This window comes from Engystomops pustulosus, chromosome 3, assembly GCF_040894005.1.
Source record: "Engystomops pustulosus chromosome 3, aEngPut4.maternal, whole genome shotgun sequence".
Taxonomy (NCBI): Eukaryota; Metazoa; Chordata; class Amphibia; order Anura; family Leptodactylidae; genus Engystomops; species Engystomops pustulosus.
The window spans coordinates 197,937,786-197,956,540 of record NC_092413.1 but is presented as its reverse complement, the minus strand read 5'-3'; the positions used below and the strand labels follow the sequence as shown (position 1 = coordinate 197,956,540).

General features: G+C 40.5%; 1 long non-coding RNA gene across 1 annotated transcript in view; it reads left to right on the top strand.

Annotated features, from left to right (window-relative positions):
* Nucleotides 1–234: 234 nt before the first annotated feature.
* LOC140120691 (uncharacterized) overlaps nt 235–18,755 on the top strand; it is a 36,483-nt gene continuing 17,962 nt past the window's right edge. The window contains exons 1-2 of the long non-coding RNA XR_011853950.1: nt 235–328; nt 12,307–12,413. This is a non-coding gene — a long non-coding RNA (uncharacterized lncRNA). The remainder of the gene's footprint in view (nt 329–12,306; nt 12,414–18,755) is intronic.

Genomic DNA, 18,755 nt, shown 5'->3' with positions numbered 1-18,755 from the left:
TCTAATTAATGATGGACTGCAGGATTACATGTAAATTATTGGGGGTAATGATTTGCTAAATATTAATCAATGGGAACAAACAAATTCTGTATAACAATTAGTTGGTGCTATATAGTTTTTATCTATGTGACATAGAAAAATGTAGATGACTGTGGTGCTTTTAGGGGCGCAGTTTCGAGTTGTGCTGCACAGAGCAAAAGACGTCTTGTGATATATTCTGTAGCATGGGAGGAGTTCTGTAGTTGAAAGAGAAGAATTGTCATCGGAGAAGAGCCACCAAGATGAAGACTAGGACAGATCAAAGGTAGAAGGTTGACTGAGTTATACAGTAAGTAATGTCTATTTCTCCCTTATGGTAGAACTTGAGTGTACTACAATTTTTGCCGCTACTGTATAATGTGCAGTATATTCCCAGCTGGTATATATTTATCTATATGGTGTATTCCTTGCTGTGATATTATTTGTAATGTATGGTTATTAGGGTATATATATTTATGTGTTCCTGTATTTGAGTGCACCTATATGGTGTGGGTGCATTTGTATGTATATAAGTGTGGTAGAGTATATATGATACTATATTTACATATGTGTTATGGATACATAGCGGCAGATTTATCTTAGTCTCATGCTCGTTCTTTGGTTGTATTTTAGTGACTTCATGGACGCATTTGGGTATTTGTGCAATTTCTTGCGCCTTTTTCCAGCAGTTCACCACAGTTTGTTGGGTAGCAGTAATCCTGGTTTATGCCTAATTTGTCTTGATATTTTTCCTGCTTCCAGATGTTTGTGCCTTATTTAAAGGAAACCTACCACCACAAATCTACCTATAAAGGTAGATCGGGTGATAGGTGAATCAATGGGACGTGAGGATAGCCCTTTTAAGGGCTAATCCTCACGTCCCGCACTGTTTTATAAACTTTTATTACTTATATATGTTAATTTACTTATGCGGCTACCGGGGCGTGGAGTAGCCGCATCTGAGGTTACACGAGGCGGCTACTCCACGCCCCGGTAGCCACATTACCCCTCCTACTCACCATGTTCGGCGCGCAGCTGCTCGTAGCTGCGCGCCCTCGTCCGCCGATCCTGCCGTCTGCGCATGCGCAGAACAGCAGGCCCGCGCCTGCGCGGTCACTGCTCTGAAGCCGGGGCTGCGCAGGCGCGGGCCTGCTGTTCTGCGCATGCGCAGACGGCAGGATCGGCGGACGAGGGCGCGCAGCTACGAGCAGCTGCGCGCCGAACATGGTGAGTAGGAGGGGTAATGTGGCTACCGGGGCGTGGAGTAGCCGCCTCGTGTAACCTCAGATGCGGCTACTCCACGCCCCGGTAGCCGCATAAGTAAATTAACATATATAAGTAATAAAAGTTTATAAAACAGTGCGGGGACGTGAGGATTAGCCCTTAAAAGGGCTATCCTCACGTCCCATTGATTCACCTACCACCCGATCTACCTTTATAGGTAGATTTGTGGTGGTAGGTGCCCTTTAACATTGATATGCAATTTTAAAGCAAGACATCCTTGGCTACCTGGGACTATGGGAGGCTTTTGGAGGTGTGGACAGAGCTGGATTATCAGTAGAGATCCTGCTCCAGACCTCACTATTCCTCATGTTAGGGGGACCATGGATGGATGCTACAATAATAATCCTTCTTTCTACAGTATTTATGTCCTTGTGATGCTGAAACTATTGTAAACTGTAACAGAGCAAGAAGCAATAAGTTAATAGTTAAATTGCCATGTTGGCTTTTTGCCATATATAAGTTGGTTTTGTTTTTTTGGTTGTTGTTTTGGGCACTCAGGTTGGCCACCTTTGACGACTCAATGGCAAATTCTGTCAAGAATCCCAGGAATAAAAAATACAGCATGATAATAGATACCCATTATAGTCCAGCCATATTAAAGTTGTGTTCATTTGCTTCCTATCAGAAAATGGATCTGTAATCACCTGATTATTAGATAGAGGTGAAAAAAACATTGGAGATGTAAACTTGGCCTCATGCAATGATAACATTTGTACTATTTCTGTATTTATGATCAATCAGAGCCTTGCATTGTGCGTTTATTACATTGGAAGCAGGTGATAAGACTCTAAAGATACATTATAACAAGTCCCAGTAAATAATAATTATCCTGAGTTCTTACAATCCCTTCAGAATTGTCAGCGAAGGATCATTTTCAGAATTTTCCCTGAAGTCAATATCATAAACATTGCATAATAGCGTATAATCTGACAATGTGGTCTCCTCCGGGCCCGGATGTTGGCACACGGATTGTTTACTTACAACTAATACACTAGGATAAATCTATAGGGATCTGAGACACATGTGACACAGCCAGGATACATCATGTATGGGGAGAAGCTAAACACTCACAAGCCCCAGTGCAAAAGATCAGCGAGTGCCCATCAGTTGTATTACGTCCAAAAATTGAGAAGAATTTAATAACCCCCCAATCTGGTAGTGTCACCAAGATCTATTTATCTATCTATCCATATTTGAGATAGTGTTGTAACTGTTAATGAATTGGCCCAACTGCAATATTAGGGTCCATGTTGACCATTACAGGTGCGACTTCAACAAGAAGTTCAGTTTTGATGTTCGGCTCACCCTCCCTCACCTCTCTGGTAACACCCACGTTGGATGCTGGGTGTGTGGTACTCTGGTGGGGGTGAGTACCTGGACCTGGGCCCAGACTGAATTTCTCAACCTAAACTTTAAAAGGTCCGCTTATCCGTAGTAGTAACGCCCATTTTTAGAACATGGCAGCTTAGATACAGCAGCTCAAATCTCTGTGTGGTACTTACCTCTGTACTAGCAGCTTTTATACAGCAGCTTTACTATATGTATGGTCCTTAAAAAAGCAGCTTAGATACAGTAGTGTAGCTCTGCATAGAGTAAATGTCTATATAAAAGCATCTTAGATACTGCAGTTCAGACCTGTGTATGGTAGATACCTCTATAAAAGCAGCTTAGATCCTGCAGTTCAGATCAACATGTGATAGATACCTCTATAAAAGCAGCTTGGATACAGTAGCGCAGCTCTATACTTGTCAGATACCTTATAAAAGCAACTTAGATACAGAAGCTCAGTTCTGTGTATGGTAGTCAACGCTCTATAAAAGCAGCTTAGATACAGCAGCTCAAATCTATAATGGTGAAAAAGCAGATTTAATAAATAAATATATATATATATATGGTCCTTTAAAAAAGCAGCTTAGATACAGCGGCTCCATGTCACATATGGTAGATACCACTAGATACTAGGAACAGGTCACTAAATTTAGGAGTTATCCAATCCTTAATTTTCTTCAATTTCAGAAATAAATATCATCTTTCATTTATAAGTATGATTTTCTTCTTCCTGCTTATGCACCTGCACCTACCTTCGTTTTACTACAACCTCGCAGTCTTCATGATCCCCGCAGCAGCTCCTGACACTAAGAGGCCACCACAGGTCAATAAATGCGCCCATGTTACCAATCATCCTATATGACCTCCTGGCGGGATGTGACCCATTCTCTGGTAATACCAAGAATAAGGTGATCAATGCTATGATCAGGTGGAAGTAGAGGATTCAATAACTGGATATGTTTGGTCTCAAGAATAAAAAATAAACGTAATTCTTATTCCGCACTTATTGATCAATAAATATTCAACTTCATGAGCCCTCGCTGATCAGGACCATGGCCAGATGCCCGGCAGCCTCCGCACAGCACCGGGATGGGAGTGTTATCGTCCATGGAAATATTCTGATATCCTATGACAGTGGTGGCGAACCTATGGCACGGGTGCCAGAGGTGGCACTCAGAGCCATTTCTGTGGGCACTCAGACAATCACCTCAGGACAGAGTTCACCAAATAGGACCAAATCCATCTGCCCTCCCAGGCAACTTAAGAGATGCTGCTCTCAGCATTATTTTAAAGCAACATTTCCTTGGCTGTTTGTAACTGCCAGAAAAGCGAGAAGGTGTTGACAGAACTGCTATGTTTTTGGGGGTCACCCTGCTGGACCCACCATTCTTCTACAGAGAGATCTTGGAGAGAAGCTACAATGAGTCTGAATTTGACCTCCTTCTTTCAATTGTATTGGTGGCCTCAGGTGGTCGCTACAATTGAAAGATGAGGAAGAACAGGTAGCAATAAGTTACTACGTGAAATGCCATGTTGGCACTTCATAGTAAATAAGTGGATCTTGGTTGTAGTTTGGGCACTCGGTCTCTAGAAGGTTCACCATCACTGCCCTATGACGAGCACTGTGGTTAAATAACCATTGATCATGAAGTGACAGTATATGTCATCTCAATGTAGAAGGACTATTTCTGGAAGTAACACAGAACATTATGAGGAGTACATAAAATTACCCAATAACATCTGTGTAACAGATGGCTTCACCTGAAAAAATAAAATATCTATAGTAACATAAACTTTCTTTTAAAGCTATTACAATTACATGATTGAATCTTTAGTTAAAGGGGTTGTGATGAACTACCACTCTTGAGTCCAACCAGGGGATGCAACTACTCTATGGAGTCCCAGAATTTAGCTATTAAGCCCCGCCCACTTACACCATATGGCGGCCTTACGCTAAATTTACCCCTAAACACTCAGCACCCACACCAACTCACTGCCACCACCCACAAAGTACTTATACCACACAGACAATGCACAGTGATGATCTCACAGAACATGCAATCACTACCTAGGGCAGTGGTGGCGAACCTATGGCACAGGTGCCAGAGGTGGCACTCTGAGCCATTTCTGTGGGCAGCTACAACGAGAGTCTGAATTTTCCTGCCTTCTTTCTACTGTATTGGTGACCACAGGGGGTCGGTATGATTGAAAGATGTGGATGAACAGATAACAATAAGTTACTGCCTAAAATGCCATGTTGGCACTTCCCGGTAAATATGTGGATTTTGGTTGTAGTTTGGGCACTCGGTCTAAAAAAGGTTCGCCATCACTACCTAGGCTATGTTAAAGAACCTGGGAACGCAATCCCTTCGGAAACTTAGATTCTTTAAGGCTACAAGCAGAGGCTTATTAAAGTTAAAACTTTAATATACATTTAGGTACAATACACTCAAATCATAAACTTGTTAGATTTAAAGAAAAGTTCTAAAACTATATACATACAGTACATACAAACAGTTATAAGATAAAGGAAAGTAAATACCCTTACTATCAGATAGAGAGATATCAGCACGGAGAGATCTGACCAGCCTTCTGATTATAAGAGTACCTAGACTGACAAAGGCCTTTTTTCAGATTCACTAATTCAAACCCAGTGGGTTTTTGACCCCCCTGGCTGTGATGTCACTGAGAGTGGGAGGTCTGCATTTCCTCCTTTTGAGAGGTACTTTCTGTGTTATTATTAAAATCCCATAACTTTTGATTAGAAGATAGCACAACCAGGCTATTGCTTCCAATCACCAGGGTTCCTCGCTACCTCTCACCCCATACCAAACTTGGGGTGTCTAGGCCTTACATGTGGGGTGTGAATGCTCACACTTGGTGTACAACCAGGCTTCCCCCCAATCTTTGGTCACAAAGAGACCTCCTGGGGTGGTCGGGCCCCAGGTAACTCTGGCAGGTTGTAAAGATTAACCCCTATGGTACTCAGCCTCTTTTGGCCTTCAGGACGCGGTCCCATTTTTCAAATCTGACCTGTGTCACTATAAGTGGTTATAGTTTTGGAACGCCATGAGATATCCAGGGGATTTTGAGAATGTTTTCTTGTGACACATTGTGCTTCAAATTAGTTTAAAAAATTGGATGATATCTTTTGTGTCTAGTTATGAAAAAAAACTAAATTTGGCAAAAATTTGGAAAAATTCTTTATTTTCAAAGTTTTCAAATCCTCTACTTTTGATGCAGATAGTCAAAGAACCCAAATAAATTCATAACTTACATTTCCCAAATGTCTGCTTTATGTTGGCATGGTTTTTTAAGATTCCACGTATTTTACTAGACTGTTATAAGATGCCATGAATTTAGGTGCCATTTTTCATATTTTTGGGAAAATCACCAAAACTAATATTTAGATGGACCTGCTCAACTTTTAATTAATTGTGAGAGGCCTAAATAATAGCTAGAATTGTTTTAAGAAGTTTGTTAACCCTTTAGGTGTTTTATAGGGATTAAAACAAAATGGAGGTGCAGTCTACAAATTGTAATATTTTTCGACAATACACTCATTTTGGGTGGAAAATTAAACATTTGCAATGGATTAAATGAAAAAAGGCTCCACAAATAGTGATACCCAATTCCTCCCGAGTACACTGATACCCCATATGTGGTGGTAACCTGCTGTATGGGCGCACGGCCGGGCATAGAAGGGAAGAACCTATAGGGGCTTATTTTTTTGCCACATGAGATGCACTTTTCTGGTACGTAATTTTGGGGCATCTATAGCTAATTGGTGAGATTTTATTAACTCTTTGTTGGTTGAGGAAATGAAAATCATCAATTTTTAGCAACATTTTTTTGCTATTTTTTTGGCCGTTTACCATATCGTAAAAATAGTATATTATTTTTATTCTATTGGTCTCCAAAATTACGAAAAGACCTCAGTTTATAGTTTTTTTTTTTCATTCCCATTTTTACTGAATAAAAAGTAATTTGGCAAAAATGTTAATTTTAGCATCACCGACTTTCATATGCATACATTTTTTATTTTTCGGCTTACAAATTTGGTTAAGGGCTTATTTTTTGCAAAAAGGATTGTTCTTTTTAGTGGTCTTATTTTAGAGTGCGTAACTTTTTTAAATCACTTTTTAGAGCATTTTTTTAGGTTATTTTTTCATACGCAGAACCTTTTTATTTTTCGTCTGACAAATCTGGTTATTTTTTGTGAAAAGAGTTGTTCTTTTTAGTGGTCTCATTTTAGAATGCGTAACATTTTTTAAATCACTTTTTATATCATTTTTTTAAAGGTATTAATTAAAAATTATATTTTTTCGGAACGTTTTTTGCTTTTCTTTCCCCCGGTGTTTACCGTGCATGTCAAGTAATGATTCTGTTTTATTATACAGATTTTTACGGACACGGCAATACCAAATATGTGGCATTTTTTTGTGTGTGTTTTTTATACTTTATTAAGTGTTTATATGGGAAACAGAAATTTAAGGGCTTATATTTTTATGTATTTATTTTTTATTTATTTTAATGTGTTAACTTTAGTGTTTTTTACTTGCTCTGATCGCTGGTTCAAGTCCAATACTCTGACTGCCAAGGAGATCGGGCAGCCCCAGAGCACTCGGCAGACTTCGGGGCTGCCCAGAAGAGCATTGGATCCCACGGTAGGTGGCACGGGGGATCCGATCCATAGCAGGAACACCCTTACACGCCATGGTCATGCGCCGGCTCCGATCGCGGGTGTTAGCGCACAGTGTCAGCTGTGATAGACAGCTGACAGCCGCTGCTTCTGGTGCCAGCTCCGTTCGTGAGGTGGTGCCAGAAGAAGGACGTTATGCTACGTCCCGGTGCGCTAAGTATCTAGCCACAGGGACGTACTATTACGTCCAGGTGCGCCTAGGGGTTAAATACCATTTGCACTGCCAAATGGAGTCTCATGCCTGTAGTGCACTTTAGTCAGTAATAACTTAAAAAAAAAAGACAAGAAACTATGAAAAAAAGTAAAGCTGGTGAAATATTATCACTGGGGTGATTCTTAAATATACTCAGGATAACAAAATAACACATTCTCTAATTCAGTGTTTCACAGGAATAATTCCAACCTGTCTCTATTAGTCCTGGATCAAACCGTAAATCTTCTGGCTATGGTTGGCCTCTTATTATGAATAGCTTCTCTTGTATGCACACTGCAGTGCTCTCTGCCTGCTGCGTTACAAGACACAGGCACTTCCTGCCGGCAAGCAGCAGTGTGCAGAGACTTACTCTACTAGCAACAGACCAGCACATTGTCAGCACTTAGCATCTCACAGCACTAGAGGGATCTCCTTAGAGAGTTCTCCGCCCACACCCTGGAATCTTACACTGACCATCACTGAGTGATAGGATCTAATACAGCAATAAAACTGAATCAAATTTAAAAGTGAGGGGGCTAAAACTGATCTTTATTGTGTAAACATCACTACTGGATTAAAGAAGCCGACATTTCAGCTCGTACTGAGCCTTTTTCAAGGCGTGTAAAAGGCTAAGTTCAAGCCGAAACGTCGCTACAGCTTCACATTAAATAATGGAGACCACAACCTTCTTCACACCTGACTTTTGGAGTGCTGCTCGTTTTTCTCATTTTTAGAAAATCTAAATATGGAAACTAGAATCTTAAAATGCACTTTACCATTTATTGGCAACATATTAGCTTTAAATAATACTGCTATACTGTGGCTCTATAATGTTGCCAAACCCTATAAATGCCGTCTTATAAAAATATATATATAGTTTTCAAAACAGGTACAGAGGACAAATATATATATACAGTGTCGGACTGGCCCACCAGAGTACCAGAGGATCCTCCGGTGGGCCCTGGCTCAACCCAATACTGAACCCTAGAGGTCCATCAGAAAACAACACAATTTGAAGGCTACTAGAGTATATTTTCTGGGGGATAATGAAGAGTGGGCCCCCAGATTAATTTTCTCTGGTGGGCCTAAGGAAACCCAGTCCGACACTGTATATATATATATATATATATATATATATATATATATATATATGAAGAAGTTACATTTTGATGGTATGGTTTGCGGTATTATTAGAGTAGAGGATGGTGCTACATTTTTATTGCACATACATATGAAATATTTAACAGATAGGTTCTAAATATTGGTTCAGTGGGGAATGCAACACTCTTGTTACACTACTTGCATTGTGTTTTAATATTTGAGTGTAATTCCTGCCTGTTTATGCATGGATCTCACTGCGGTACATGCCAGTCCTCGGTGCCATCCCTGGGACTGCACATATTACGCATGCAGGTTATGTCGACAAGGAAAGCGATGAGCATCTCTGTTATCCGGATTTGTGGAATCACAGAAAAACACCTGTATATTCAGAGCATGGAGCGACTCAAGCATTCCCAGTGACTCAGTGCTAAATTTAAACTCATTGGCTTCCATATATTTATCTGGTGCCATGACACCCACCTCGCCACCTGTCTCCTAATACTGCGATATGTGTAATATTTTCCCTTTAATGTTGTTTTCTTGCCTCCTGTTTGCAGCAAAACATCTACTGATTTCTATTCAGATATTTATTCCTTTAAAGGAAATCTACCTTTTGTTTTCATGCATTGTGAACCAAGCATACCTTGAGAATGCTGTAGCTACACTGATGCAGAAACATATTTAGTTTAATCCCTGATCCAAGTGGTTTTGCTCAAAAAATAATTATACAATTCAGGACCTTGGGAAAGCTGGGTTGCATGCTGCCTGTAATTCATTACACATTACACAGATCTTCCTGAACTGCAGCTGGATGATGGTGCATTGATTGATTACTTTTGCCTGTAAAGCACAACACAATGATTACATCATTCTCTGAAGCAGTGCATAATTAGGGTAAGAGAAGAAGTGCCAGAGCAGCACACGGTGCCAGGGAGAGGAGGAGTGGATGGTGGATGAGTGCTGCTCACCCTTGCCCGTCTCCATAGAGAAAAATGGGTCATGGCGCCGTATTCCAGGGAAAGATAGGACATGTCCTATCATTCTCCTGGCTATGGAACGGTACCGCACATGTGCTGCACCGCACCGCTCCCTACGGCCCCTTGCGTCCATTGCCAGCCTATGGGGGACGTATATCCGACGTATATATGTCGGCCGTATATACGTCCTCCAATGGCCGTGTGAATGAGGCCTAAGTCAGACCTTCCAGGATGTTAGCCTTGTGTAAGTAGCTACATATTTGTGCTGTCAATTACGTTTCAATGACATTGTAATAATATAACCTTAATCGTTTTAGTCATAAACACATTGCTGAAGTCTATTAGTAATTTATAGCAGATTCCAAATTTTCAAAATGGCAACACCCATGACTATGCCAAATCACTTAGGAGCTGATGCCAGGCGCTTAATCATGAATCCCTGTATTCCTGTGAAACTGATTCTTTTGGGACGCTCTTAGTCATTCAGTCACATTTATTACAGTATGTTATTGCTGTTTAGATCAAAAAGAAGCATAAAACAGATCATTTCTCAAATTATAAGTAAGACTCCCAGTAAAAGTTGCATGCCTCGCTTCTTACATGGGTCGTCCCATCAGAGGAAAGTAACTTTTTTCCTATTCAGATGGCGTCCAACCAATTGAACCCTTTGGCAGTGTCACCGTAGCCCCATAGAAGTAAGTGGAGTGCTGCTCATACATGTTATTTATGTAATATATAACTTAAGAGGACAAAAAGTAGACTATAGCTATCCAGTATTACATTGGCTCTCAATGCAGTCTACTCCGAACATTTAAGACTTCTTAGGGTGACGTAGACACCAAGACAGATTTTCTGCCTGTGTTATATTCCCTATCAAACTACATATTTTTTTCCAGAAATAACAGGGATATACGATGTATGCTCTTACTTGAGCCACCAATTTTTTTAAAATTCTGTTCCCATTATATTTTATGGTGGTCAGAGCTACGGTTTTCATATAATGCCTTCCGACTGCCACCACTAGGGGGATCTAATGAGTTTTTTGCATACAATAAAGTTTTTTCTTTCTGGTGAAGCAAGTTATTTCCTATCCACTGGAGCGGAATAACTACTAGAGTAGGATTGAAGTGACTATGAGGATCTACATTGGTCATGAGAATGGGGGTTGTCATTCCTATGTTTTAATATAGGAATGTACATGCACACTACTGTATATCAACCATGTCCTTTTTTTTCATGGACAGAACACAGCTTATTACTTTTGACCCGATTGACCCCACCAGATTCTATACTTGCCTGTATTGCGGTGCGGGCTCCACTCCCTATTGAGTGGAATGGTTTGTGGAGCACTTACCCCTTCCATTTCCAGTTAGTTGTAATCTTCCCCCGGATTCCTGCACAGGTGCAGCACTTGCTCGTTTGCACTTACCCCAAGACTGATCATGGATATAAGTGCATGGGGCTACACATTTCACACAAACTCTACATAAATATAGTGAGGCAGCAGCTGTGCTTGGCTCAGTCAGCTCCCTAGGCAGCGAATTGAGTGGTAGAGAACATATTTGACACCTGCTCTTGTTACTATTGGTGGTCCCAAAGGTCAACATCCCAACAATTAGGCCGTTATCCTCTATTCAGTGATTATAATATTAGGATTACAAAACCACGGCTACTTTCTTTAAGAAAAGAGCTCCCCCATGTGCATACAGGTTGTTTGGTGCATTACAGCTCAGCTTCAATGCAGTAATTCATATTGTCTTGAAAAGCTAGTCATCTCCAGATGAACATGCCCCGACATGTCCATCTGTTTAAAGGAAATCTACCATTTGATTTCATGCATTATAAACCAAGCATACCTTGAGAATGCTGTTGTGTTACACTGATGCAGAAACATATCTTGTTTAATCCCTGCTGAGTGGTTTTGCTGAAAAAACAATGATACGATTATGATAATGAGGCTCTGTTGCTCCTGTGCTGGGGCTCGGCGCTTCTCCTCTCACATTAAGTATGCACTGCTCCAGAGAATGATGCAATCACTGTGTTGTGCCTGACAGGCAGAAGTAATCAATTGCTGCACCATCCCCCAGCTGATGTGTATGATTTATCCAGCTCAAGATGATTAGTCCTGTCTGAGCAGTTCAGAAAGCTCTGTGCAATGTGTTTATGAACGGCAGGCTGAAGCTATCCAGCTTTACCAAGGTCCTGAATGTTAAAATTGTTTTTTTAAGCAATACCACTAAGCTCAGGGATTAATTAAGATATGTTTCTGCATCAGTGTAGCTACAGCATTCTCAAGGTATGTTTGGTTCATAATGCATGAAATCAAATGGTAGATTTCCTTTAAGATATGTGTACTCTGAGTATCGTCATCATTGGCCAGTGTGTCCCAGTATGTATACCCAAAATATGATACCTGACTATAGAGAGTGCTGCCTCGTATCTACAAGCGTGAAACCGTGCACATAACTAGGTAACAATGAAGTAAGGATTTCTTCAGGGGAGATGTATATTACACAAAAATAGCAGTTTTCTTCATTTTTTTTTTACATTACTTTACATTTTTTACAACCAGCAAGCAAACACCTGCGTAGCTTTATTATATTTACATGGTGAAGACGCTTCTGCATCCGAGGGAGTTGACTCATACGCTTGGCGAGAAGTAAACATTTCATACTCAATGATAGATTTTTTTTTTCTTTCAGACGCACCACTATGAAACAGAGACACTATTTCGGGAGCTTAGTGGAGACCAAAATGAATGCGAAGCTCCACAAAGCAGCGTGACAGTGTCATGTGCAGCAATGAAGATGTGAGTGGAGGGCTGCGGCTGGGTTGGGGGTCGCGCAGCTGGGATTTGAAGAACTGTTTGATCTACCCTTTTTCAAGCTCTGATGATCCCGCTAAATTGCATCTAATGGACAAGGCGCTGCTAGAAAGAAAATGAAAAGGTCTTGTTATAAAACAATAAGGACAATTTAGGTTGAATGCACACCTGTTCTTTATAGTAAAGCAAGACATTGGGGTGACCGGAGTGGGGGAAGTGTAGAAAAGGTTTAAGAGGGTTACTATCATCCTGTAAGAGGCGCCCTAAAATCAATCAGGGGTCATTTATAAGGGGATGGGATCAGATGAGGTCAAGGATCTTGCCTAAATCTTGAAAGGCAATTTTAGTTCATATATTGGAAAGCGACTGTGTTTTCCCAATCATTCAACCGCATCTGCCGCCTGGTGTGTATATCAAATATTATAGAATAGATAGATAGATAGATAGATAGATAGATAGATAGATAGATAGATAGATAGATAGATAGATATGAGATAGATATGAGATAGATAGATGATAGATAGATAGATATGAGATAGATAGATAGATATGAGATAGATAGATAGATAGATAGATATGAGATAGATAGATAGATATGAGATAGATAGATAGATAGATAGATAGATAGATATGAGATAGATAGATAGATAGATAGATGGATAGATATGAGATAGATAGATAGATAGATAGATAGATAGATAGATAGATAGATATGAGATAGATAGATAGATATGAGATAGATAGATGATAGATAGATAGATAGATAGATATGAGATAGATAGATAGATAGATGGATAGATATGAGATAGATAGATAGATATGAGATAGATAGATAGATAGATAGATAGATAGATAGATAGATATGAGATAGATAGATAGATAGATAGATGTGAGATAGATAGATAGATAGATAGATAGATATTAGAGAGATAGATACATAGATAGATAGATAGATATTAGATAGATAGATACATAGATAGATAGATAGATAGATAGATAGATAGATATGAGATAGATAGATAGATAGATAATAGATAGATAGATATGAGATAGATAGATACATAGATTGATAAATAGGACATAGGTTTTATATATGTATATATAAGTAAATTAGAAACTTTATTATCCCAAAGGGAACTTAGAGTATCACAGCCGCATACACAGATAAAATAAAACAATACATATAAAAAGACACACACAATATACAACTAAAAAACAATTAGAAATTCTAAAAATCGACATGACTTGCTCCCCGCACCATTTGACATTTCTAGGACAGTTGGTATAGATTACTTGTATCTCTCAATAATCAATAAATATTCAGTTGCACCAGTATACAGGGTGTACAGTGCACATCCTGGATATGATACACCTTCCGATGCGGCTTCAAAGACAATGGCGGCAGACCAAAAAATAAAATTTAAGGTGGTTTCTGTATTCCTAGGGTGCAGCATTTCAGCCTCTTAGTCAGAAGCCTTTCTCAAGTTTAGGACATTTATACTACCGTATCTTTCAGACTATAAGGCGCACCGGATTATAAGGCACACCATCGATAAATGCTAAAACGTCTAGGTTCATATATAAGGCGCACCTGATTAAAAGGCAGCTGTTGTTTGTAAGTATGTTTCATATAATGCACACTGGACTATAAGGCGCACCTTTGATTTCTGAGAAAATCAAAGGATTTTTTGTGCGCCTTATAGTCCCAAAAATAGGGTATTTATAAATTAAATATATAATAAATGTATATTATTTATATATCAGATACTAAATAATATTTATATATTAGATACTCAAATACATTTAGTATGTAGATATGAGATAATAGATAGATATACAGATAAATATATGGGTGGAAATTTATCATCATGTTTCTGATGTAAAATGTTCTAGTTGCCCAAGGAAACCAATAAGAGCTCAGCTTTAATTTTATAAGGAGCTGTGTGGAAATGAAAGCCAAGCTCTGATTGGTTTTCCATGGGCAACTAGAATAGATCTGCTCTAAGAGACTTATGATAAATCTCCCCTATGGTATGAATCAATCCACTTGATTTTTCACTTTTGAACCTGGAGTGCTGCCTTTTTTGTTGGATATATCTAGATAGATAAATAGATAGAAAATATATTTTAGATAAGATGTTTTTTCTTTCCTTTTTTGTGGAGGGATTTGCACATTTTTTTGCATCTCTCTGAAGCTCCTGGCACACAGTTTTTTTTTGCTTTGTGCCCAATTCATTTTTAAACTGAAAAATGTTGGTGCATGATGTGTCACTGATTTGCTCCTAAAAAGTGGCAAATAATTGCACAAATACACTCCGCCAGGTGTAAGCAACTGTATTGTGTAGGTTACAACAAAAATTGTGCACATTTCAGAACTTGGACAAATAAATTTTATTAAGGAAATCAGCTCAAAGATAAATCTACAAGCAGAATAGTTAAAAAAGAGATATGCATATGGATAGAGTGCATATTCATACAATCCCACACTTTTATACACTCATATGATTAATAACAATCCCTGTATTTATATAGCGCATGTTACACAGATCTTGCCAAATCAGTCCCTGTCCCCATAGGGCTCACAATCTAATCAATGTACCAGTATGATTTGGAGTGTGGGAGGAAACCGGAGGACCTGGAGGAAACCCATGCAAACACGGAGAGAAAATACAAAATCTTTGCAGATGTTGACCCTGGGACTTGAACCCAGGACCCCAGCGCTGCAAGGCTGTAATGCTAACCACTAAGCCACCGTGCTGGTAGATGGATATATTAATAATTGTTAATTGACCATGGAGCTCTTAAGGCTCATTTGCATTATTTTAAAACCCTATTTTTTTTATAAAGACAAAGGCATGAGAAGATAAATGATAAGAGAAGAGCAGATCCTGCCAGAGAGGGCACACACCAGTATGTCAGTGTGCTTGGTTTACAGTCCTTCATCCTGGTGGCAGATGTCCTTTAAATTAGCTAATATATTTTTCAGAGTGAGCAGAGAAAAACTCTGCCTTCCTGTACATCAAATGTAGCTGTTGTGATGTCATTGTAGCTCGTGGTCAGTATAGTGTAGGGATCTGCTGTGAGGTGAGAGGCCATAGACATAGGTCAGGAAGAAATTAAATATTCCCATGAAGATTACCTATGCAGCTCAGGCCCTCTCACTTGAATTGGGCCGGACTACAAGGCCAAGTGACCAATGGACTAGTCTGGGAAGCTGAACCACCCATCAGTGGGGGGCGCCCACCAGTCTGATCCCACGTATAGATTATACATTTTTGCAATCCCGGATTTCCCCTATAAACACGCATTTGTTTGGGATTTTGCTTTCAAAAAATCTAAATTAAAAAACTTTTGTGAAGGTATTATTAAAAAACTGTATTCCTTGTTTGCCCTGGTAGTAAGATACAATAAAATATGACACATATGTAAATGTAGAAGAAAACAAATTGTAAGACCGTGTCGGGTTCTGTTTGCCTCTCTTGCAGTCGCTCCCTGTGTGTCACCCACGTAGCGGTGTCATTCTGCCCATCACAATTATCTACAACCTACGTGGCTTCATTTGTGCCCGCGTGCACCTATTTTTCTCCGGCTGGCGCTGGGCCCGGTATAGAGCAGACAACAGCTGGCTGTTGGTAAAAATCACTCGCAACTCAATGGTAATTTTGGATACACACCTGGAGAATCTTTATTGATACTTTAAAACTTAATACTCATTAATACTGATTGCAGCTTCAGGGAATGGAAGTTCATTAGAAATGAGAGCGGTGCAGCGGCAGAGACAACCTCATCAAAGGTAACCTGGTAGCAATGGCTTTACAGAATCCTGAGCAGGTGTGATAATGAATCAGGTTTCCACGTCTATGAGTGATTGTGTACAGTAGGACAGAAAACAGAGATTACATACCCAAGCTAAGAAGACGTACATATAGGGCTTATTGGTTCTAAAACTAAGGTAAAAATGGGTACAAATTGTGCCAAATTTATCAACATTCTAAATGGTCACATAAGTTGATACTTTGGGCTCCAGGGCTAGGCATGTCATGATGGGCTCTCATATGCGGGAACCAAACTCAACTGATGACATTTGGGTGCGTTGGCTGTTCCTGTCTTGAACCCCAGAACTACCCATCGACGGCCAAAAAGAGTAAATAGCTGTTAGATCTCTGAATTATCCCTTTCTGCGCCTACCTTGCTTCTTGGTTTTTGCTGGAACATGGTTCTGCACATCAGTATCCTGGCTGAGTACCACACCCAGTTGTAAATGTGCTGTGTAGGGCTGGTTAATTGACAGGCCAACATCCTCTTTCAGAAGGGAATTTGTGTACACACAGTCCCAAGAGAGAGCTGGAGTGCAGCTCCATTCAGCTTCCGGGGTGGTAACCAATAAGTCCATGTATTCCTTCTTGGCTATTACACAGATGCTTGCTGATGAGAATTATTTCTGGCTTTGATATTCTGAGTTTCTGCTATGTATAGCTGTAATTCTTAACTTTTTCCTGAACCTTGGCTATTCTTTTGTCTTCTTTTATTCTTTTTGTACTGGCCACCATCTTGGTTTTGACCGGATTGACTGACTTCACCTAGTTGTTTGTCTTTTCTGTTTGTTTGTCTTACTGTTCTCTGTACTTATACAGGTTAGGGAATGCTGCCCAGTTGTTCTTTTTGGTTCAGGGCTGGCAAGTAGGTAGGGACAGAGGTTTGCGGAAAAGAAAGGCTCACACTTATGTCAGGGGCACCCCCACGATCCATACCACGGATCGCAGGTGCACCCGTGCCCCTCTCCGCTGCCCCGGCCCTGCTCCCGTGCACTCACCTCCCCTGGCTCCCACTCCCGTCCGGACTAGGTCCCGCATGCGGCCCCGCTCCCTAGGGCGCGCGCGCGGCAGTGCCTCCAGATTTAAAGGGCCAGCGAACAGGTGATTGGCGCTGGCCACTTCCTGTTCTGTATTTTACCCAATGGCTCCCATCATTCCCTGCTGGATCTTTGTGTGTATTCCATGGTGAAAGCTCCCCTGCGATATTCCTGCGTTCCTGTCTGTCTCTGCGTTCCTGTGTTTCCTCCGTGTTGCCGTGATACCTGACTCCCTCCGTGTTGCTGTGTTCCTGTGTGCCTGTGTTCCTGTTCCCATCTGCTTGGACCTCCCGTTGCTGACCTCGGATTTGGACTTGACCTTGCATCTCTGCCGCCTGCCCTGACCTACTGCTTGGACCTGACCACGAGACTGTCTTCCGCTAAGGTACCTCGACCTCGCCTGCCACCGCGGGCTAGTCGCACCTATGGAACGACCTGGTGGTATCCTGCCGCAGCAAGTCCATCCCGCTTAGCGGCGGGCTCTGGTGAAAACCAGGTGCCACTTAGACTCCGGTCCCAGGTGTCGGCTAGTACCATCTCCCGCGGTGGTCCAGAGGATCCACTGACCCTGACAACTTATTCCCTGTTTTGACAATAGCCAAAGCAAAAAAAACTATCTGAACAAGCTCAATGATATATGGCTTTGGGTTTGCTAATCAAATAAAAGACTGTTATTACAGCAGCATCGGCACAGATTTAAAGTGTAACTCTAAAGTTACTGACGAAAAAATAGTTATAGCACAGCTGGAGAGAGACTTTGACAACAATTCCAACGATACCTATATCCTGCTGCTGGCTTCTTTCTATCCTGAGATATAACCTGGTATATCTATCATCCCTACTTATAAAATCATATACAGCTATTCCTGATGTGGGCAGCTGAGGGCACTAAAGCCAGAACTCTGAGGGCATTCATTTGAATCAGGGCAGCATGTTTGTAATTGGACAACCTAAAGCATGTGATGAGTCACATGCTTGTGACATCACCCCAGATCCTATTTTCTTGCACTCCTCCACTGCTGCCCCTCCCAACAAGCCCCCTCTGTTCTCCAGCCTTCCTGTATGGTTTTCCATGGTTACCAAAAAGCATGACAAAAGGAGAGTAACCTGGGAGACAACTTAAAACCTCAGCTGGCTGCTAAACACCTGCAGATAGCTAATTGGGCAAAAGTTGGGCAAAAGATTTTATACTTTTACATATATTTAGGTTCTAAAAAACATTAACTGTGATCCAGCTGTAGCCTCAATATATAACAACACAAAGACCTAAGAACATTTGAAAGGTTTTCTTCTTCACTGGAGGGAACTTCAATAAATTGGGCCCACATTTTTACATTATCCCTTGCACATACAGACATAGAGCTCCAAATGTCCTATATGTAGTAAAATAATAAATAATAATTCCTTTATTCATATAGCGCACACAGATTACACAGCTTGCCAAATTGGACCCTGTCTCCAATGGGGCTCACAAT